A 20,937-nucleotide genomic window follows, 5' to 3' on the forward strand; every position below is an offset into this window, starting at 1 on the left:
GTTGGAGGGGGCGAAGTCTACATTTTTGTCTTACAGGGAATTAACCCTGGAATAACTGAAATGTCAGATTTCCAAAAGCAACAGATGGATAAGGAACCTTAGGATCTCCAGGTAAATATAGCCAAGTCGCCATGGTATTCAGATATTTAGTGTATCGCTGTCTTGTTTCAAATGCAGTCTCTTATTACACAAGTTTTAAAAAGACTACATAATATTTTATAACAAGCTGCAAAACTGTGCAATAAACCAGTGATAGTTGCTGAATTAATTTGTAGTCTTCAAGTGTAAAATGGGTTAGGCAAAAGACACAAAACCTTTTATTGTAGTGCCCAACAAAATTAATTGGGTTCCCTCTAGGATCACGAGTTTCTCCAGCTGTATCTGTGTTATTCTGTGCATCTGATTCACTAAAGAAAAGAAAGATAAGTGACCACTAGTGAATCAGGTGCATAAAATATGATGAAGCTACAAGAAATTTTGATCAGTGACTCGCTATGGAAGGTTAATTACATGTAAATTGCTGTATAAATATAAATATACTTGCAACAAGCACATGAACGTGCATGTTTAATAATCAACACATTCTGTATAGGAAACAAAAATTGAAGGGTTATATATGACCCAATAAGCAACACACAAATAGTTATAATTATGTGCCAAAGTACACAATCACACTGGTTACATAAGTATAAGACTTCCTAACCAGGTTTATTAAATGGAGTTAGTACACAAACTAGGAAGGGCCACTAGGAAGGGCCAACACAGGCTTAGATGAAAAGGGGTAATTAAATATTTACCAAATGTGTTAATACAAAATAAAAGCAACAGCTAGCTGCTTAATATATGTCTATGTGCATATATTACACAAATATGCACTACCTGAGCAAGAGATATCTGCTAAATAGTGACCAAAACAGTTACAATAATATCCAGATAATATGTTGAATACAACTAATAATATTGAATATTGTAAGATAAATTCAATTACAAAAAAGGGAAAATGTGTATATTTAATATGTTCCCACATAGTTATTCTGATGTGATCCGATCTGGTACTCAACAAATATTTGTACTGGAGTTGGATATTATTTTGTATACTATGTGAATTTATTTTTATTTTAGGAGCACTTGATTCACTGTTTTGGGGATGTTAATCGGGATTAGAGTCTTTTTTGGAGAATCTATTTGGAATATTTTTTACTTTGTGGGGACAGATATATACATTTTCTGTTTGTTGTTAAGGACTTTGTTTATCTTAGGATAGTCAGTAATATCAATTGTATTCAGCAGATTATTTGGATATTATTGTAACTGCTTTGATCACTATTTTGTAGATATTACTTGCTCAGGTAGTTATATTTGTGTAATATTTGCACATATATTTAAGAGTCACAGAATTATTGTATAGACAGTTAGCACATCTAGGCAACTATCCCTGCTCATTTTTCCCAGAAGTATTCTATATACATTGTTACCAATGCACCAGAGAGATCTGAGTAAGCTGCACTTACCCCATAAAGGGGATCGCTGTGGTTAAACCCAGTACTAGAAGCAAAAAGCTTAAGATATTGGGGCATATTTACTATGGTGCAAACGGACATGATCCGATATAGCGGATTCTGTCCACTGCACATCGATAAATGCCGACAGCACACGCTGTTAGCATTTATCATAGCACCAGCAGTTCTTGTGAATTGCTGGTGCAATGCTGCCCCCTGCAGATTTGTGGCCAATCGGCCGCTAGCAGGGGGTGTCAATCAACCTGATTTTATGCGATTGGGCTGATTTCTGTCCGCCACCTTAGAGCAGGCGAACAGGTTGGGGAGCAGCTTGATAAATATGCCCCATTGTATATCTAATTTGCATATATTACCCAGAGTTATCTGGTGCACTGATAACAATGTATACAGGACATCTCTGGGAAAAGGTAAGTGGAAATACGTGCCTAGATGTACTAATTGCCTATTCAATAATTCTATAGCTCTTATTTTTATGAAATTTAGATTTTAATCTTATGCTTTTAATTTCACCATAACCTAAACAAATTATATATATACTTACAATTAGCAGCTAGTTTTCGTTTTAATTTTGCATTAATAATACTACATAACGCTTAAATATAATACTACATAACGGTTAAATATAATACTACATAACGCTTAAATATAATACTACATAACGCTTAAAAAGAACATGACTAGTCAGAAAGTTCATATGTGATTATTAGTTATACATAATGCAGACACTGCTCACTATCCCTGACTTTTGCTTTTCAGTATTGTCCTTGCTCGTGGTCTAGGGTTTTGCAGTGCTCTATGTTGAGTCAAGCTCTGCCTCTGAATCTGTGGTATATTCTCTTTCTAAAAGGTGATTTTTTTTCTAGACTCATATTTCTTTTGTTTTGTTTAGTTATGTTTTTCCAGGAAATGTTTTGATGTTAAAGCGGAAGATTAAATTGTGTTAGTCTGTCTTGTACTTTACTGTGGTCTTTGGGGTTCAACATTGTTAACAGCTTCGATGAAGAATTGTAGATGGCAAGGTGTCCTCCTCAAGAGCATTGCGACCTGTAGGCACATGGCGAGCCCTTTTCGTCATGCACTGGTATCGCTGGTCAAACGTTGGTGGCCTAGTGGGCTGAACTCTCAGGCTTCATTGGAATGCCAGTGACATCACTATGTATGCAAGTTTTGACATCACAAAGTGGGCAGAACAAGGACGCTTAGGTAGCTGCAAGAGAGCTGGATGTGGTAAGGTTCTTTAAACCCCTCAATCTCAGCTCCCTTAGCAGCTACAAACCTGCAAGACCCCTCATTTGAAAGATAATCACCTGTTTTTGGAACAGTGGTTCACAGATGATGGGGCCTATTTATTATGGTGCGAGCGGACATGATCGATTTAACGGATCATCACTCTCAGCATTTATCATTGCACCAGCAGTTCTTGTGAACTGCTGGTGCAATACCGCCCCCTGCAGATTTGCGGCCAATTGGCCGCTAGCAGGGGTGTCAATCAACCCCATCGTATTTGATTGGGTTGATTTCTGCCTGCCGCCTCAGAGCAGGTGGACAGGTTATGGAGCAGCAGCTCGCCGGAAACACTGGGCATTAAGCTCCATACGGAGCTTGATAAATATGCCCTGATGTGTTCAAAATAAAGTTAAAAAAATGGGAATTTACTTAGGAGTGAGACATTGTGGGCCAGATTACAAGTGGAGCTCTATCTTAATGTGCACCTGTAAAGAGGCAAATTTGCCCTATTACGGGCGCACATTAAATAACCAGTTATTACAAGTGGCTGGTTAATGCTACCGCAAACTCACAGTTTCACTTTGTGCTAAGCGCAAGTAATCAGAGATTAGACCTGTGTTAAAAAATAAAAAGTTGCCCCAAAATAAAGAGGATAGTACAATAAAATTAAATATAGATATGAGCATATTTAAACAAAACACATTTTTCAAAAAAAAACTGCACATAGCAGTAATAAAGGGGTAAAGTTAGGGCATGTGGGGTGTTAGAAAAAAAAGGCACCAAAAGTGCCTTTACATGGAGGTCAATGGGGACTGTGTTTTCTCAATATATATATATATATATATATATATATATATATATATATATATATATATATATATATATATATATATATATAGATATAGATATAGATATATATAGATATATATAATGTATATGCTTATATACCTATATATTTATGTGTTAATATGTATATATACACATATAACACATACATATATATCTATATAATTATATACATATATATTTATTAATTAATAGCTGCCCAACACTGCATGAATTGCCTCCTGTGATCCGCTAGGTTGTTTGCCATGACTGCCGGCATGAAAATGAGGCTCCCATTGGAAACTATGGAAGCACGGTAATGTGAGTGCTTGGCTTGCAGCAATGTGAACACAACTTACAAAAGGTAGCAAAAAAAACTCAAAATTGTCTCATCACTGGGGTGTAAAAAAGCCTTATATAGTTTAATCCTGGAATCAGCAATGTCCCATACAGTAAGCACAGTAATAAGTAAATATTGTTTGTTTATTTCTTAAATATTATATTACAACATTCCTTTTTGTTTTATAACAGCAATAGTTTGACAAATAAAATGCTTGAGGAGTGATTAAAATTCAGTTCACAATTACTAAAAAGGTTTTGTTTCAATCATCATTTATGACTGTAAACAAACTTTCCTAGAAGTTGCTTTTGATCAGCAGTTTTGAAGAGGTCCTTCTTCCTGGTTGTTTTAAAGTCAGGTCAACCATCTTTCTTTCTTTCTTTCTTTCTTTCTTTCTATCTATCTTTCTTCTCTTACTTACTTCCTTCCTTAACTTCTTATAAATAGGGGATTTTGAGTATAGTTATACAACTTTGATTTGCATATAGGAGCTTACATGAGCCTCTACTCAAATAAATACATATATATTCACTCCAGGTGATCCTTATTACTATAGTGACCACCTGGCAATTAAAACATATATACAGTATCTCACAAAAGTGAGTACACCCCTCACATTTCTGTAAATATTTTATTATATCTTTTTCATGTGACAAAACTGAAGAAATGACACTAAAATGTAAAGTAGTGAGTGTACAGCCTGTATAACAGTGTAAATTTCCTGTCCCCTCAAAAAACTCACAAACAGCCATTAAAGTCTAAACTGTTGGCAACAAAAGTGAGTACACCCCTAAATGGAAATGTCCAAATTGGGCCCAAAATGACCACCATTATTTTCCAGCACTGCCTTAACCCTGTTGGGCATGGAGTTCACCAGAGCTTCACAGGTTGCCACTGGAGTCCTCTTCCACTCCTCCATGATGACATCACAGAGCTGGTGGATGTAAGAGACCATGTGATCCCCCACCTTCCATTTGAGGATGCCCCACAGATAGGGATTTAAGTCTGGAGACATGCTTGGCCAGTCCATCACCTTTACCCTCAGCTTGTTTAGCAAGGCAGTGATCATCTTGGAGGTGTGTTTGGGGTCGTTATCATGTTGCAATACTGCCCTGCAGCCCAGTCTCCGAAGGGAGGGGATTATGCTCTGCTTCAGTATGTCACAGTACATGTTGGCATTCATGGTTCCCTCAATGAACTGTAGCTCCCCAGTGCCAGCAGCACTAATGCAGGCCCAGACCATGACACTCCCACCACCATGCTTGACTGTAGGCAAGACACACTTGTCTTTGTACTCCTCACCTGGTTGCCGCTACACACTCTTGACACCATCTGAACCAAATAAGTTTATCTTGGTCTTATCGGACCACAGGACATGGTTCCAGTAATCCATGTCTTTAGTCTGCTTGTCTTCAGCAAACTGTTTGCAGGCTTTCTTGTACATCATCTTTAGAAGAGGCTTCCTTTTGGGACGACAGCCCTGCAGACCAATTTGATGCAGTGTGCGGCGTATGGTCTGAGCACTGACAAGCTGACCCCCCACCCCTTAAACCTCTATTTCCCAAAGACAACTTCTGGATATAATGCTGAGCACATGCACTCAACTTCTTAGGTCGACCATAGTGAGGCCTGTTCTGAGTGAAACCTGTCCTGTGAAACTGCTGTATGGTCTTGCCCACCGTGCTGCAGCTCAGTTTCAGGGTCTTGACAATCTTCTTATAGCCTAGGCCATCTTTATGTAGAGCAACAATTCATTTTTTCAGATCCTCAGAGAGTTCTTTGCCATGAGGTGCCATGTTGAACTTCCAGTGACCAGTATGAGAGTGATAACACCAAATTTAACACACCTACTCCCCATTCACACCTGAGACCTTGTAACCAGGGACGGCGCTTGTGTAAGGCAGTCTAGGCAGCCGCCTATCAGCATGAGTAGTGCACTGAAAAATTATTTATGTGCTGAGCCTGCTGCAACTTGTTACTTCCTACATAAATTGTTACACACGGTCCGTCCATACTTGCCATTAATATTGCTACTTGCTAATATGATATGCTTGCTATTTGGGCAGCAATGCTATGAACTCACTCAGCATGGGCAGGGGAGGGAGTGCATGAAGTCAGCTCACTTGTGCATCGGCTGTGTAATGCCTATCTGACTGAGAGACTGTGCGTCACGTGCACAGTCAGTCAGTGACGTGGATCCTGGAGGGGGACAGCAGTGTGGAGCCGACTCTCTGACTGAGAGAGGGAAACAAAAGTATAGTGGATGCTTGTGCCCCGTGTTGTGACTTAATCTGTCACTGACAGTCTGACACATACTGAAAATGATTTTGAAATTGAGGCTCAGCTTGAGCCATGCCCACACAGACGGTCAGACCGGAGGTACTGAAGTGAGAGGTAGGATGGTGAATTTAATTTATAATTACAGAATTCCTGGCTGTATTATTATTTAATTTTAGTGATATTCCTAAATTGGCACCTTTATGAATGTCTGTTATATATATTTTTTACCCATACTCTTATAGTTTACACAAGCTATTTTTTTATTTTCCTTTTCTGTCCATTATTTTAACTATTAATATGATTTGTTTTAAAGTGTACAAAGGAAACTATTATTTTACCTAAGCAAAAACTTACTACCGGTACTCACATGGCAACTAATAATACACTCAGTACTCAGTAATACTCATATATGACAGATGTATACACATGGTGGCTAGTACTCATATATGACAGCTAAGCTAATATACACATATGGTTGTTAATACTCATATATGACAGCTAATATACACATATGGTGGCTAAAACTCATATATGACATCACAGTTAATATACACATATGGTGGCTAATACTCATATATGACATCACAGCTAATATACACATATGGTGGCTAATACTCATATATGACATCACAGCTAATATACACATATGGTGGCTAATACTCATATATGACATCAAAGCTAATAATATACACATATGGTGGCTAATACTCATATATGACAGCTAATATACACATATGGTGGCTAATACTCAAATGACATCACAGCTAATATACACATATGGTGGCCAATACTCATATATGACATGACAGCTAATATACACATATGGTGGCCAATACTCATATATGACATGACAGCTAATATACACATATGGTGGCTAATACAGTAATACTCATACATGACAGATATACACATATAGTGGCTAATACTCATATATGAAAGCTAACCACTGTCTGATTTCTTATGCAGCACAACCACTGTCTGATTTGCTATGCAGCAATACCACTGTCTGATTTGCTATGCTGCACTTCCACCGTTTGATTTGCTATGCTGCGCTACCACTGTTTGATTTGAATTTAGCCACCAATCAGCAAGAACTACCCGGGTGCTGAACCAAAAATGGGCCAGCTCCTAAGCTTACATTCCTGCTTTTAAAATACAGATACCAAGAGAACAAAGAAAAATTGATAATAGAAGTTAATTAGAAAGTTTCTTCAAAGTTCATGCTCTATCTGAATCATGATAGAAACATTTTGGGTTTCATATCCCTTTAACTAGCAATGGGATGATTGATAATAGGAGTTAATTAGAAAATTGCTTCAAATTTCATGCTCTATCTGAATCATGATAGAAACATTTTGGGTTTCATATCCCTTTAACTAGCAATGGGATGGTATGTAAGCAGGGGGGGGGGGGCAGCAAAATGTATCCTCGCCTGTGTGGCCAAAAATCCTAGCACTGGCTCCGCTTGCAACACTAAAGAGTCACATGACACCAGGGAGGGAAAATGGCTAATTGGGCCCAATTTGGACATTTCCACTTAGGGGTGTACTCACTTTTGCTGCCAACGGTTTAGACATAAATGGCTGTGTGTTGAGTTGTTTTGAGGGGACAGCAAATTTACACTGTTATACAGGCTGTACACTCACTACTACATTACATTGTAGCAAAGTGTAATTTCTTCAGTGATGTCACATGAAAAGATATAATAAAATATTTACAAAAATGTGAGGGGTGTACTCACTTTTGTGAGATACTGTAGGATCTTTAAAGAGGGGCTTGGGCATCCCTAAGGCTTTTTGGTGGGCTGTTATATGTGCCTAAAGACCCCCTCAATTAAAAAGTGTGTATTTGCAAAATCTGCTAAAAAAGATCTTTTGATACCTTTTATGCTAACTGAACTCACAACAGTGATTAAACAAATGCAGATTAACAAAGCCCCAGGCCCAGATGGGTATACTGCTTCTTTTTATAAAACATTTCGTAACCTACTCAGCCCAACCCTCTTGAAATTATTTGATGAATCTAGAGATACAGGCTCCTTTTTATAAAGAATACCTCAAAGCCACTATCCTTACAATTACAAAAAAAGGGGAAAGACCACACCCAATGTATCAGCTACCAATGTATTTTGTTGATCAACCTGGATGTTAAACTATACGCCAAACTATGGGCTAATCACCTACGACCTTATCCTGCCAATGTTAATACATACTGACCAGGTTGGGTTTACTTTTGGTAGAGAAGGCCCAGATAATACGAGGCGGGTTCTTAACATTTTTACAGAAGCCCACAGACAAAAAATACCCATGCTGGCCCTGTCTCTTGATGCTGAAAAAGTGTTTGACAGGGTCAGATGGGACTATTTTTGGAAAGTTTTAGCTTATTATGTTAGCAATATGGGCACTATATTCAGAACCCTCAGCTAGGGTGAAAGGAATGGGCTTTTCTTCATCTTAGTTTTCCATAACCAATGGCAAACATCAGGGCTGTCCCTTATCTCCATTGATTTTTACTCTAGCCATCAAACCTTTAGCCCAAGCCATCTGTAAATCCACACAAATTCGGGGAGTACCAGTTAGCAGGGAGGGAGAAAACTCCCTGATGACATCACCCTGTTTCTATCCAATCCAATAGGGACACTACCAGTAGTGTTTAAGATAATAGATTTCTTCAGTAAAATTAGTTATTATAAAATCAACCTTGCCAAGACGGAAGCCTTGAACATTCATATTCACAAATTTGAACTTGAAGTTTTACAATCAGCATATGATTTTCTTTGGTCCACTGACACTTTAAAACATTTAGGTATACAACTAGTCCCTGATCTTAAAGTGGTAAGGGATAAAAATTACAATTCCTTATTGCATGATGCTAATACCTTATTACACTCACTTATTTCTAAGATATGTATGGGGAGAGGGAAGACCGAGAGTTGCAGGGAAAATACTTCAGAGAAAATTTGGACAAGGTGGTGTTGCCATGCCTAATATCTTTAAAAGGTGAGAGCAGGTAGATATTTGCACTATAGAAGAGTTACCAAAAACAGAGTACAAAAACAGGGGATCCCTATTTCCTCTTAACAAATAGTCAAAATGGAATTTCTCTTTAACAAGAAAAAGTACTATGCTCTACTAAGGTGTAGCTAAATTAGTAACAAGAATGGCAGACTCAGAGTGCGTGTGTAAAAGAAAATAGTGACTTGATGTTGATTATAAATAATAATAATGAGAAAGTATGTGCCGAAAACAAAGGATTCCTAATAACCCTTGGAGGATAGTGTCAGAAGGAGAAATTATATTGAGCGTATAATGTGGTTTAGATTTATATAAATGTATATAAAAGTATCAGAGTTACATAAAAAACTGGAAATGTAAATATATCAATAAAAATACATAACAAAATTTAATGGACAAAAAAGTAGAAAAATAATAACAAAACTGCAAACATAAATACAAACTTTAAAAAGTTTGTATTTATGTTTGCAATTTTGTTATTATTTGAATTGTACCTCTAGAAGTATCAACTTTTTGCTTGGTACTACGCTCGTATACGTTTCCTTTTGATGTTTCTTATGTAACATTTTCATGAAATTGTGCACATTGTTCTTCTTTTTTGTCCATTAAATTTTGTTATGTATTTTAAATGATATATTTACACTTCAAGTTTTTTATGTAACACTGGTACTTTTATATACATTTATATAATTTTAAACCACATTATACGCTCAATATAATTTCTCCTATTTATGTGCATACCCCTTCTGACACTATCCTCCAAGGGTTATTAGGAATCCCTTGTTTTCTGCACATACTTTCTCATTATTATTATTATTTATAGTCAACATCAAGTCACCATTTTCTTTTACACATGCACTCTGAGTCTGCCATTCTTGTTACTAATTTAGCTACACCTTAGTAGCACATAGTACTTTCTCTGGTTAAAGAGAAATTCCATCTATGCCACATATCTTTATCTATTACGAAGCTTCTCCCCTGACTTATATTTTTGCATTGGCTAATAAAGGAGAAATTTAGAAGTGGAAAGGAGTCAAACAAGCTCTTCTCCCACCGGTAATTGATCTAATTGACCTTCCCTGGATCCCAACCTATCACTGGGAAGTAGGGATCAGAAAAAAGATAGTAATTGAAAACCTTGAGTCTTGAAAGTCCTTAAGACACTACTCAGAGGTGGCCCCCCATCCCTCCCCAATATATTCAATTCAAGGCCTACTCCTTGGCATTCCTCCTGACACCCATGGTAACTCCTGGAAATCATGGAATGTTAAAACAGTCTCACAATTATATCCATCTGACTCACTAGCACCCCCAGGTCAATTTAATCCTCCTATTTATGGGACCCCTTCATGGTTAACATTTGAATGTGCTAGATTATATAGCCTACTCATATCCTGGGGCTTCCCTAAATCTAATTTGAGACCATTAACGAATTGGGAGCGAGTTTGGGGATCTAAAACTAAACTCCCTAAAACGCTGTCATGGCATTATGAGATGATCCTCTCATCTCCTAATACAGGCAAAATATGGCAACTTAGAGCTTTGGAATATGATATGTCAATCACTATCTCGGACAAAGAATTACTATGTGCTATCACTCTTACAAAGAAAACACTACATTGTGCCAATTCTCTAGAATCCTACATGAAAATCCTGCTAAGATGGCACTACACCCCCTTCAGATTGTCCCAAATGTTTCCCAACCAATCACATCTATGTTGGTGAGGCTGTGGGGACAGAGGCTCTGATTTATACATTTGGTGGAATTGTCCCTCACTTGCCCCCAACTGGAAACACGTGTTCCACCTGTGCAAAACATTGGGCGTCACTCTGCCATTGAAACCGGAAATTGCTTTATTTCATATTTTACTCCTTAGATTACCCAAAACTGTATTGAGCCTTATATTATTTATTCTAGCTGCCAGGAAAATATATATAGCATGATCCTGGAAACAGTCCACTCCACCAGATATCTCAGAGGTAACTGCCACTGTACATTATTTTGTGAAGATGTCAGACTTACTTCCTATCAGAGGTGACCCACGCTTTCTTCCTGGTATAAGTAATCAAGTATTTAGGAACTGGGCTACTGCAGGGCTTACATACGTAGTACAACTTAGAGACCCTGAATCACAAAATATAATCAAGAAAAAATGTGGCAAAGTCCCAGTTGTAGATATATAAAAACAGAATTTTATTAGAATAGGGTTAAAACATGAAAAAATGTAGATGTAAAAGCATAGAAAGGTCTAAGAGACCTTTCTATGCTTTTACATCAACATTTTTTCATGTTTTAACCCTATTCTAATAAAATTCTGTTTTTATATATCTACAACTGGGACTTTGCCACATTTTTTCTTGATACTTTTTCTGAGAGTAGAGGAACTCTCTTCATTAAGCCCCAGACCACATCAGCACACAGAGGAGCATTGGCCTATTCAGAGGCATTGATTGGATACAGACCGGTGAGAATGTGGAGGAATTGCTGACGTCACGTCCGATCGGTAAGTCCTGCACACGCTTGCAGCTGAACCGGAGTTGGAGAGAGAGTGACGGTCGCGCTTTTTAGCTTGGCTACCCTTTCGTCTACACAGAGGTGAGCCTAACCGAGAGAAGTAGAAGACTTCCGCCTTCACAGAAAGGTAAAGAAGGGCTAAGGTAAATGCGGGTGTGCGGGTGAAGTGTTTGACGAGACCGCCGTGTCAAGTATTTGCTATATATTGCTAAACTGCACTAATCTCACCTGTGTTCTATAAATATGTATCCTGGTATACACCATTCTGACGCTTAAAAAGTATTTCATCCACTTGGTAGCGTTATGCAAACTTTGCTATATTTTTTCACAAAATATAATGTCATTTGAAAGACTTAAAGAATCTTTCAATTTACAGAATACAGACTTTTTTGCATACCTTCAAGTTAGACACTGGTTTCTTAAAGTTATGGAAGACAATAAGATGCCATGGAGTCACCCAGGAGTGAAAATGGGGCTAGCATTATTTAAGGCAGGCAAACGCTCTATTAAATATTGGTATAATATGATTATTAGTAAGACAGGGGAACTAAATATTGCTCAGATATGCTCAAAATGGCAAGTAATGATCGCAAACTTAAATGTAGAACAAGTAAAACAAAGTATAACTCTTCTAGATGAGGCTACACTTGCGGCAAACTGGCGAGGCACTCACATAAAACTCTTATATAGGATATATTTTATGCCTGCTAAAATAAATAAATGGTCGACACAAGGATTAAAGGCATGTCCCCGTTGCTGTTCAGTGGATGCTGACTTAATCCATATGTTTTGGAGCTGCCCAAAAATCAATCAGTTTTGGAAACGTGTACAATTTTGGTTAACTAAAGTGACAGCTACAAAATGTATGATAGAATTACAACATATAATTTTCCTATTGGATACATCGGATAGATTGATAAATAGAGTTTTCTGTAATACGGTAATTCTGGGCGGGAGATACCTCATTCTTAAAAATTGGCAGCAAAAAAGTACACTTACTATAAACAATTTAACATTTCTATTGCAAACGCAATATACAATAGAACAATTTGATAATGTAATTAATTCTGAACGGCAACAAAACAAATTTATTTTAAAGTGGTTAGATTTTGTTAGACATTATAAGAATACCAGTATACAGAATCAGTTACTATCCCCATTAGAGAATCTGACTTAAGATACAATTTTTTTTTTTTTCTCCTCCCTTTCCCCCCAAATTTTTTTTTTTTTTTTTTTTTTTAATTTTGTCAGGAATCTGACAAATAACTTGTAGGTGGTCCCACCTTCCTTAGTAACTTAAAGGTTGAATTTATTAAAATGAAAACACTGGACTATTAGTAATGGCAAATACAACCATAACTTTGTTACTTGTTGTTGTAATTTAAAATGATTTGCCTCCCTGTAGGACTAAATAATGAATTAGGTTAAGCTGTGTATTAACGATTACTGTGATAAAGGGAGAAAAGTCAAATATGCAATATCGAAAAGATTATGATTTATGTTTAAATGTCGGAACGTTTCCTTTCTTTTTGTGTATTCATTTTTTTTTGTATTATTTTTTATTTATTTTTATAAGTTCCAAATGACATAACTGTATTCTTGATTGTTTATCTTCTTTTCTTTTTTCTGTATATACTCTTTTGACCTTCAATAATAAAAAACAAATATTTAAAAAAAAAACAAAAAAAACGCTGTCATGGCATTATGAGATGATCCTCTCATCTCCTAATACAGGCAAAATATGGCAACTTAGAGCTTGGGAATATGATATGTCAATCACTATCTCGGACAAAGAATTACTATGTGCTATCACTCTTACAAAGAAAACACTACATTGTGCCAATTCTCTAGAATCCTACATGAAAATCCTGCTAAGATGGCACTACACCCCCTTCAGATTGTCCCAAATGTTTCCCAACCAATCACATCTATGTTGGTGAGGCTGTGGGGACAGAGGCTCTGATTTATACATTTGGTGGAATTGTCCCTCACTTGCCCCCAACTGGAAACACGTGTTCCACCTGTGCAAAACATTGGGCGTCACTCTGCCATTGAAACCGGAAATTGCTTTATTTCATATTTTACTCCTTAGATTACCCAAAACTGTATTGAGCCTTATATTATTTATTCTAGCTGCCAGGAAAATATATATAGCATGATCCTGGAAACAGTCCACTCCACCAGATATCTCAGAGGTAACTGCCACTGTACATTATTTTGTGAAGATGTCAGACTTACTTCCTATCAGAGGTGACCCACGCTTTCTTCCTGGTATAAGTAATCAAGTATTTAGGAACTGGGCTACTGCAGGGCTTACATACGTAGTACAACTTAGAGACCCTGAATCACAAAATATAATCAAGAAAAAATGTGGCAAAGTCCCAGTTGTAGATATATAAAAACAGAATTTTATTAGAATAGGGTTAAAACATGAAAAAATGTTGATGTAAAAGCATAGAAAGGTCTCTTAGACCTTTCTATGCTTTTACATCTACATTTTTTCATGTTTTAACCCTATTCTAATAAAATTCTGTTTTTATATATCTACAACTGGGACTTTGCCACATTTTTTCTTGATACTTTTTCTGAGAGTAGAGGAACTCTCTTCATTAGGCCCCAGACCACATCAGCACACAGAGGAGCATTGGCCTATTCAGAGGCATTGATTGGATACAGACCGGTGAGAATGTGGAGGAATTGCTGACGTCACGTCCGATCGGTAAGTCCTGCACACGCTTGCAGCTGAACCGGAGTTGGAGAGAGAGTGACGGTCGCGCTTTTTAGCTTGGCTACCCTTTCGTCTACACAGAGGTGAGCCTAACCGAGAGAAGTAGAAGACTTCCGCCTTCACAGAAAGGTAAAGAAGGGCTAAGGTAAATGCGGGTGTGCGGGTGAAGTGTTTGACGAGACCGCCGTGTCAAGTATTTGCTATATATTGCTAAACTGCACTAATCTCACCTGTGTTCTATAAATATGTATCCTGGTATACACCATTCTGACGCTTAAAAAGTATTTCATCCACTTGGTAGCGTTATACAAACTTTGCTATATTTTTTCACAAAATATAATGTCATTTGAAAGACTTAAAGAATCTTTCAATTTACAGAATACAGACTTTTTTGCATACCTTCAAGTTAGACACTGGTTTCTTAAAGTTATGGAAGACAATAAGATGCCATGGAGTCACCCAGGAGTGAAAATGGGGCTAGCATTATTTAAGGCAGGCAAACGCTCTATTAAATATTGGTATAATATGATTATTAGTAAGACAGGGGAACTAAATATTGCTCAGATATGCTCAAAATGGCAAGTAATGATCGCAAACTTAAATGTAGAACAAGTAAAACAAAGTATAACTCTTCTAGATGAGGCTACACTTGCGGCAAACTGGCGAGGCACTCACATAAAACTCTTATATAGGATATATTTTATGCCTGCTAAAATAAATAAATGGTCGACACAAGGATTAAAGGCATGTCCCCGTTGCTGTTCAGTGGATGCTGACTTAATCCATATGTTTTGGAGCTGCCCAAAAATCAATCAGTTTTGGAAACGTGTACAATTTTGGTTAACTAAAGTGACAGCTACAAAATGTATGATAGAATTACAACATATAATTTTCCTATTGGATACATCGGATAGATTGATAAATAGAGTTTTCTGTAATACGGTAATTCTGGGCGGGAGATACCTCATTCTTAAAAATTGGCAGCAAAAAAGTACACCTACTATAAACAATTTAACATTTCTATTGCAAACGCAATATACAATAGAACAATTTGATAATGTAATTAATTCTGAACGGCAACAAAACAAATTTATTTTAAAGTGGTTAGATTTTGTTAGACATTATAAGAATACCAGTATACAGAATCAGTTACTATCCCCATTAGAGAATCTGACTTAAGATACAATTTTTTTTTTTTTTCTCCTCCCTTTCCCCCCAAATTTTTTTTTTTTTTTTTTTAAATTTTGTCAGGAATCTGACAAATGACTTGTAGGTGGTCCCACCTTCCTTAGTAACTTAAAGGTTGAATTTATTAAAATGAAAACACTGGACTATTAGTAATGGCAAATACAACCATAAATTGTATTCTTTGTTACTTGTTGTTGTAATTTAAAATGATTTGCCTCCCTGTAGGACTAAATAATGAATTAGGTTAAGCTGTGTATTAACGATTACTGTGATAAAGGGAGAAAAGTCAAATATGCAATATCGAAAAGATTATGATTTATGTTTAAATGTCGGAACGTTTCCTTTCTTTTTGTGTATTCATTTTTTTTTTGTATTATTTTTTATTTATTTTTATAAGTTCCAAATGACATAACTGTATTCTTGATTGTTTATCTTCTTTTCTTTTTTCTGTATATACTCTTTTGACCTTCAATAATAAAAAACAAATATTTAAAAAAAAAACAAAAAAAACGCTGTCATGGCATTATGAGATGATCCTCTCATCTCCTAATACAGGCAAAATATGGCAACTTAGAGCTTGGGAATATGATATGTCAATCACTATCTCGGACAAAGAATTACTATGTGCTATCACTCTTACAAAGAAAACACTACATTGTGCCAATTCTCTAGAATCCTACATGAAAATCCTGCTAAGATGGCACTACACCCCCTTCAGATTGTCCCAAATGTTTCCCCACCAATGACATCTATGTTGGTGAGGCTGTGGGGACAGAGGCTCTGATTTACACATTTGGTGGAATTGTCCCTCACTTGCCCCCAACTGGAAACACGTGTTCCACCTTTGCAAAACATTGGGCGTCACTCTGCCATTGAAACCGGAAATTGCTTTATTTCATATTTTACTCCTTAAATTACCCAAAACTGTATCGAGCCTAATATTTTTTATTCTAGCTGCCACGAAAATATGTATAGCATGATCCTGGAAACAGTCCACTCCACCAGATATCTCAGAGGTAACTGCCACTGTACATTATTTTGTGAAGATTTAGAGAAATTTTTATCAAAAACTAAACAAACAAGACACCTACTAGAGTATTTGGGATACCTGGTTCCAATATTGGGAAAATGCAGTCAGGCCAAAAGATGAGTAAGAATTTTACTCCTACATATACTTCCTCAATCCTTCTAATTCATAGATAATCCTCATCCCTCCCCTTCCCCCTCCCCTCCCTCTTCCCAGGGACCTAACCCTTCCACACTCCTCCTTTACCCTTTACCACACCTGGAGATGGGGCAACTCTATATAATCTTTACTCTAACATGTCATCATGTTTTTGTTATGCTATTTACTTTATTAACTGTATCAAAGTTGTCACTTCCATACATCTTTGAACTGGTTATTCACTATGTTGTTTATTTAATGATATTGTTAGTTATGTAACCCTGTCAAAATTCATGTCCTTTTGTTGTGCCGAATTTGCACTATTTAATGGCTATCCCTTAGTCAGCTAACCTAATATGTGAACTCATATGGACAATGCATTCATGCAAAATTATGCATATAGGATCCAAAAACCCAAAGGCTCAATGGTACATTACTGACTGTAACTAAAGAAGAAAGGGACTTGGAAATTATTATTTCAGATGATTTAAAATTTGGTACACAATGCAGCAGTGCAGCCAGTAAGGCCAGTCGGATACTTGGTTGCATTGGAAGAGGTATTAGTAGCAGGAATAGCAAGGTTCTTATGCCATTTTGTAGATCATTAGTTAGACCAAATCTGGAATACTGTGTACAGTAGTGGATACCATATCTTCAGAATTATATAAATAAACTAGAAGCTGTCCAAAGGAGGGCTACTAAAATGGTATATTGTCAAAAATATAAAACGTACAAAGAAAGACTATATGATCTAAATATGTATAGTTTAGAGGATAGAACGGAAAGAGGTGACATGATAGAAACCTTCAAATATATGAAGGGACTTAATAAAATAGAAGTTGAAAGCATTTTTCACAAAAAAAATAAATGCCAAAACAAGGGGTCACAATCTAAAGTTAGAGGGTAGCAGATTCAGGAGAAATTTAACCCCTTAACGACCAACGACGTATGGGGTACGTCCTGCAAAAAAATGCAGTTAATGACCAAGGACGTACCCTGTACGTCGTTGGTCTTTGAAAGCAGTGGAAGCGATCCTGATCACTTCCAACTGCTTTCATGTTATAGCAGTGATGCCTCGATATTGACAGCTGCCAGTACCCAATATGGCCCATAATAAGGCCGAGAGGGGGGTTAGAGAGCTGTTGGGGGGGGGGTCAGGGAAGTTGGGGGCTAAGGGGGGATCCTACAGAGCAGAATTATCTTTTTTTTTTTTTTAAATCCCCAACAAACTATTATTTTAGTACTTAAGATGGCGGGGACAATTGTGGGGTGGGGGAGGGAAGAGAGCTGTTTGGGAGGGATCAGGGGGTGTGATGTGTCATGTGGGAGGTTGATACCTACACTAAAGCTAAAATTAACCCTGCAAGCTCCCTACAAGCTCCCTAATTAACCCCTTCAATGCTGGGCATTATAGACGTGTGGTGCGCAACAGCATTTAGCTGCCTTCTAATTACCAAAAAGCAAAGCCAAAGCCATATATGTCTGCTATTTCTGAACAAAGGGGATCCCAGAGAAGCTTTTACAACCATTTATGCTATAATTGAACAAGCTGTTTGTAAATAATTTCAGTGAGAAACCTAAAATTGTGAAAAATGTAACGCTTTATTTTTATTTGTTAGCATTTGGCGGTGAAATGGTGGCATAAAATATACCAAAATAGGCCTAGATCAATACTTTGGGTTGTCTACTACATTATACTAAAGCTAAAATTGACCCTAAAAGCTCCCTACAAGCTTCCTAATTAATCCCTTCAATGCTGGGCATAATACATGTGTGGTGCGCAGTGGCATTTTGCGGCCTTCTAAATACCAAAAAGCAATGCCAAAGCCATATATGTCTGCAATTTCTGAACAAAGGGGATCCCAGAGAAGCATTTACAACCATTTGTGCCATAATTGCACAAGTTGTTTGTAAATAATTTCAGTGAGAAACCTAAAGTTTGTGAAACAATTTGTGAAAAAGTGAACAAATTTTTTTATTTGATCGCATTTGGTAGTGAAATGGTGGCATGAAATATACCAAAATGGGCCTAGATCAATACTTTGGGATGTCTTCTAAAAAAATATATGCATGTCAAGGGATATTCAGGGATTCCTGAAAGATATCAGTGTCCCAATGTAACTAGCGCTAATTTTAAAAAAAAGTGGTTTGGAAATAGCAAAGTGCTACTTGTATTTATTTCCCTATAACTTGCAAAAAAAGCAAAGCACATGTAAACATTGGGTATTTCTAAACTCAGGACAAAATTTAGAAACTATTTAGCATGGGTGTTTTTTGGTGGTTGTAGATGTGTAACAGATTTTGGGGGTCAAAGTTAGAAAAAGTGTGTTTTTTTCCATTTTTTCCTCATATTTTATAATTTTTTTATAGTAAATTATAAGATATGATGAAAATAATGGTATGTTTAGAAAGTCCATTTAATGGCGAGAAAAACGGTATATAATATGTGTGGGTACAGTAAATGAGTAAGAGGAAAATTACAGCTAAACACAAACACCGCAGAAATGTAAAAATAGCCTTGGTCCCAAACGGACAGAAAATGGAAAAGTGCTGTGGTCCTTAAGGGGTTAAGGAAGCATTTTTTACAGAAAGGGTGGTGGATTCAAGGAATAAACTTCCAATTGAGGTGGTAAACACAAAGACTGTAAAGAAATTCAAAAATGCCTGGGACATGCATATCCTAAGAAGGAAAAAGTAACATGCAATATGGGTAGACTTGATGGGCCTTTTTGGTTCTTATCTACCATCAAATTCTATCACCTAGATTACGAGTTTTGCGTTAGAGGCTAAGCGGTGCTAACGAGCAGTTTATGCTCACTGCTCACTTACAGACAGCGCTGGTATTACAGGTTTTTACAAACCAGACAAGAAGTGAGCGTTGAGCAAAATTTAGCTCATTACCGCACTCCAATACCAGCGCTGCTTACGTTAGCGGTGAGCTGGTGTAACGTGCTTGTGCACGATTTCCCCATAGGAATCAACGGGGAGAGCCGGCTGAAAAAAAAGTCTAACACCTGCAAAAAAGCAGCGTAAATCTCACTAACGCAGCCCCATTGATTCCTATGGGGAAATAAAATGTATGTTTACACCTAACACCCTAACATGAACCCAGAGTCTAAACACCACCTAATATTACACTTATTAACCCCTATTATGCCACCCCCGACATCGCCGCCACCTACATTATACTTATGAACCCCTAGTCTGATTAGTTAAAGATTATTAACCCCTAATCTGCCGCCCCTAACATCACCGCCACCTACTACATTTATTAACCCCTAATCTGCCTTCCCCAATGTCGCCGCAACCTACCTACACTTCTTAACCCCCTAATCTGCCGCCCCCAACGTCGCCGCCATTATAATAAACATATTAACCCCTAAACCGCCGCACTCCCGCATCACAAAGATTATTAACCCTTAATCTGCCGTCCCTAACGTCGCCGCCACCTACCTACATTTATTAACCCCTAATCTGCCGCCCCCAACGTCGCCGCCACTATTCTAAATTTATTAACACCTAACCCTAACACCCCCTAACTTAAATATAATTTAAATAAATCTAAATAAAATTACTATCATTAACTAAATTATTCCGATTTAAAACTAAATACTTACCTATAAAATAAACCCTAAGCTAGCTACAATATAACTAATAGTTACATTGTATCTAGCTTAGGGTTTATTTTTATTTTACAGGAAAGTATGTATTTATTTTAACTAGGTAGAATAGTTATTAAATAGTTATTAACTATTTAATAACTATCTAGATAAAATAAATACAAAAGTACCTGTAAAATAAAACCTAACCTAAGTTACAATTACACCTAACACTACACTATAATTAAATGAATTCCCTAAATTAAATACAATTAAATAAAATTATCTAAAGTACAAAAACCCCCCCACTAAATTACAGAAAATAATAAACAAATTACAAGATTTTTAAACTAATTACACCTAATCTAATCCCCCTAACAAATAAAAAGCCCCCCAAAAATAAAAAAGTGCAAGCAAAGGATATCCTTTGCTTGCACTTTTAGATTTCCTCCAGTTGGATGCCGGTAGAGAGCTGCCTCCATGCTCAGTTAGCTGGATTGCTGTTAAAATCCAGCCTGTTCCTACTGGCATAATTG

The sequence above is a fragment of the Bombina bombina genome, chromosome 8 (genome assembly GCF_027579735.1).
Source record: "Bombina bombina isolate aBomBom1 chromosome 8, aBomBom1.pri, whole genome shotgun sequence".
NCBI lineage: Eukaryota > Metazoa > Chordata > Amphibia > Anura > Bombinatoridae > Bombina > Bombina bombina.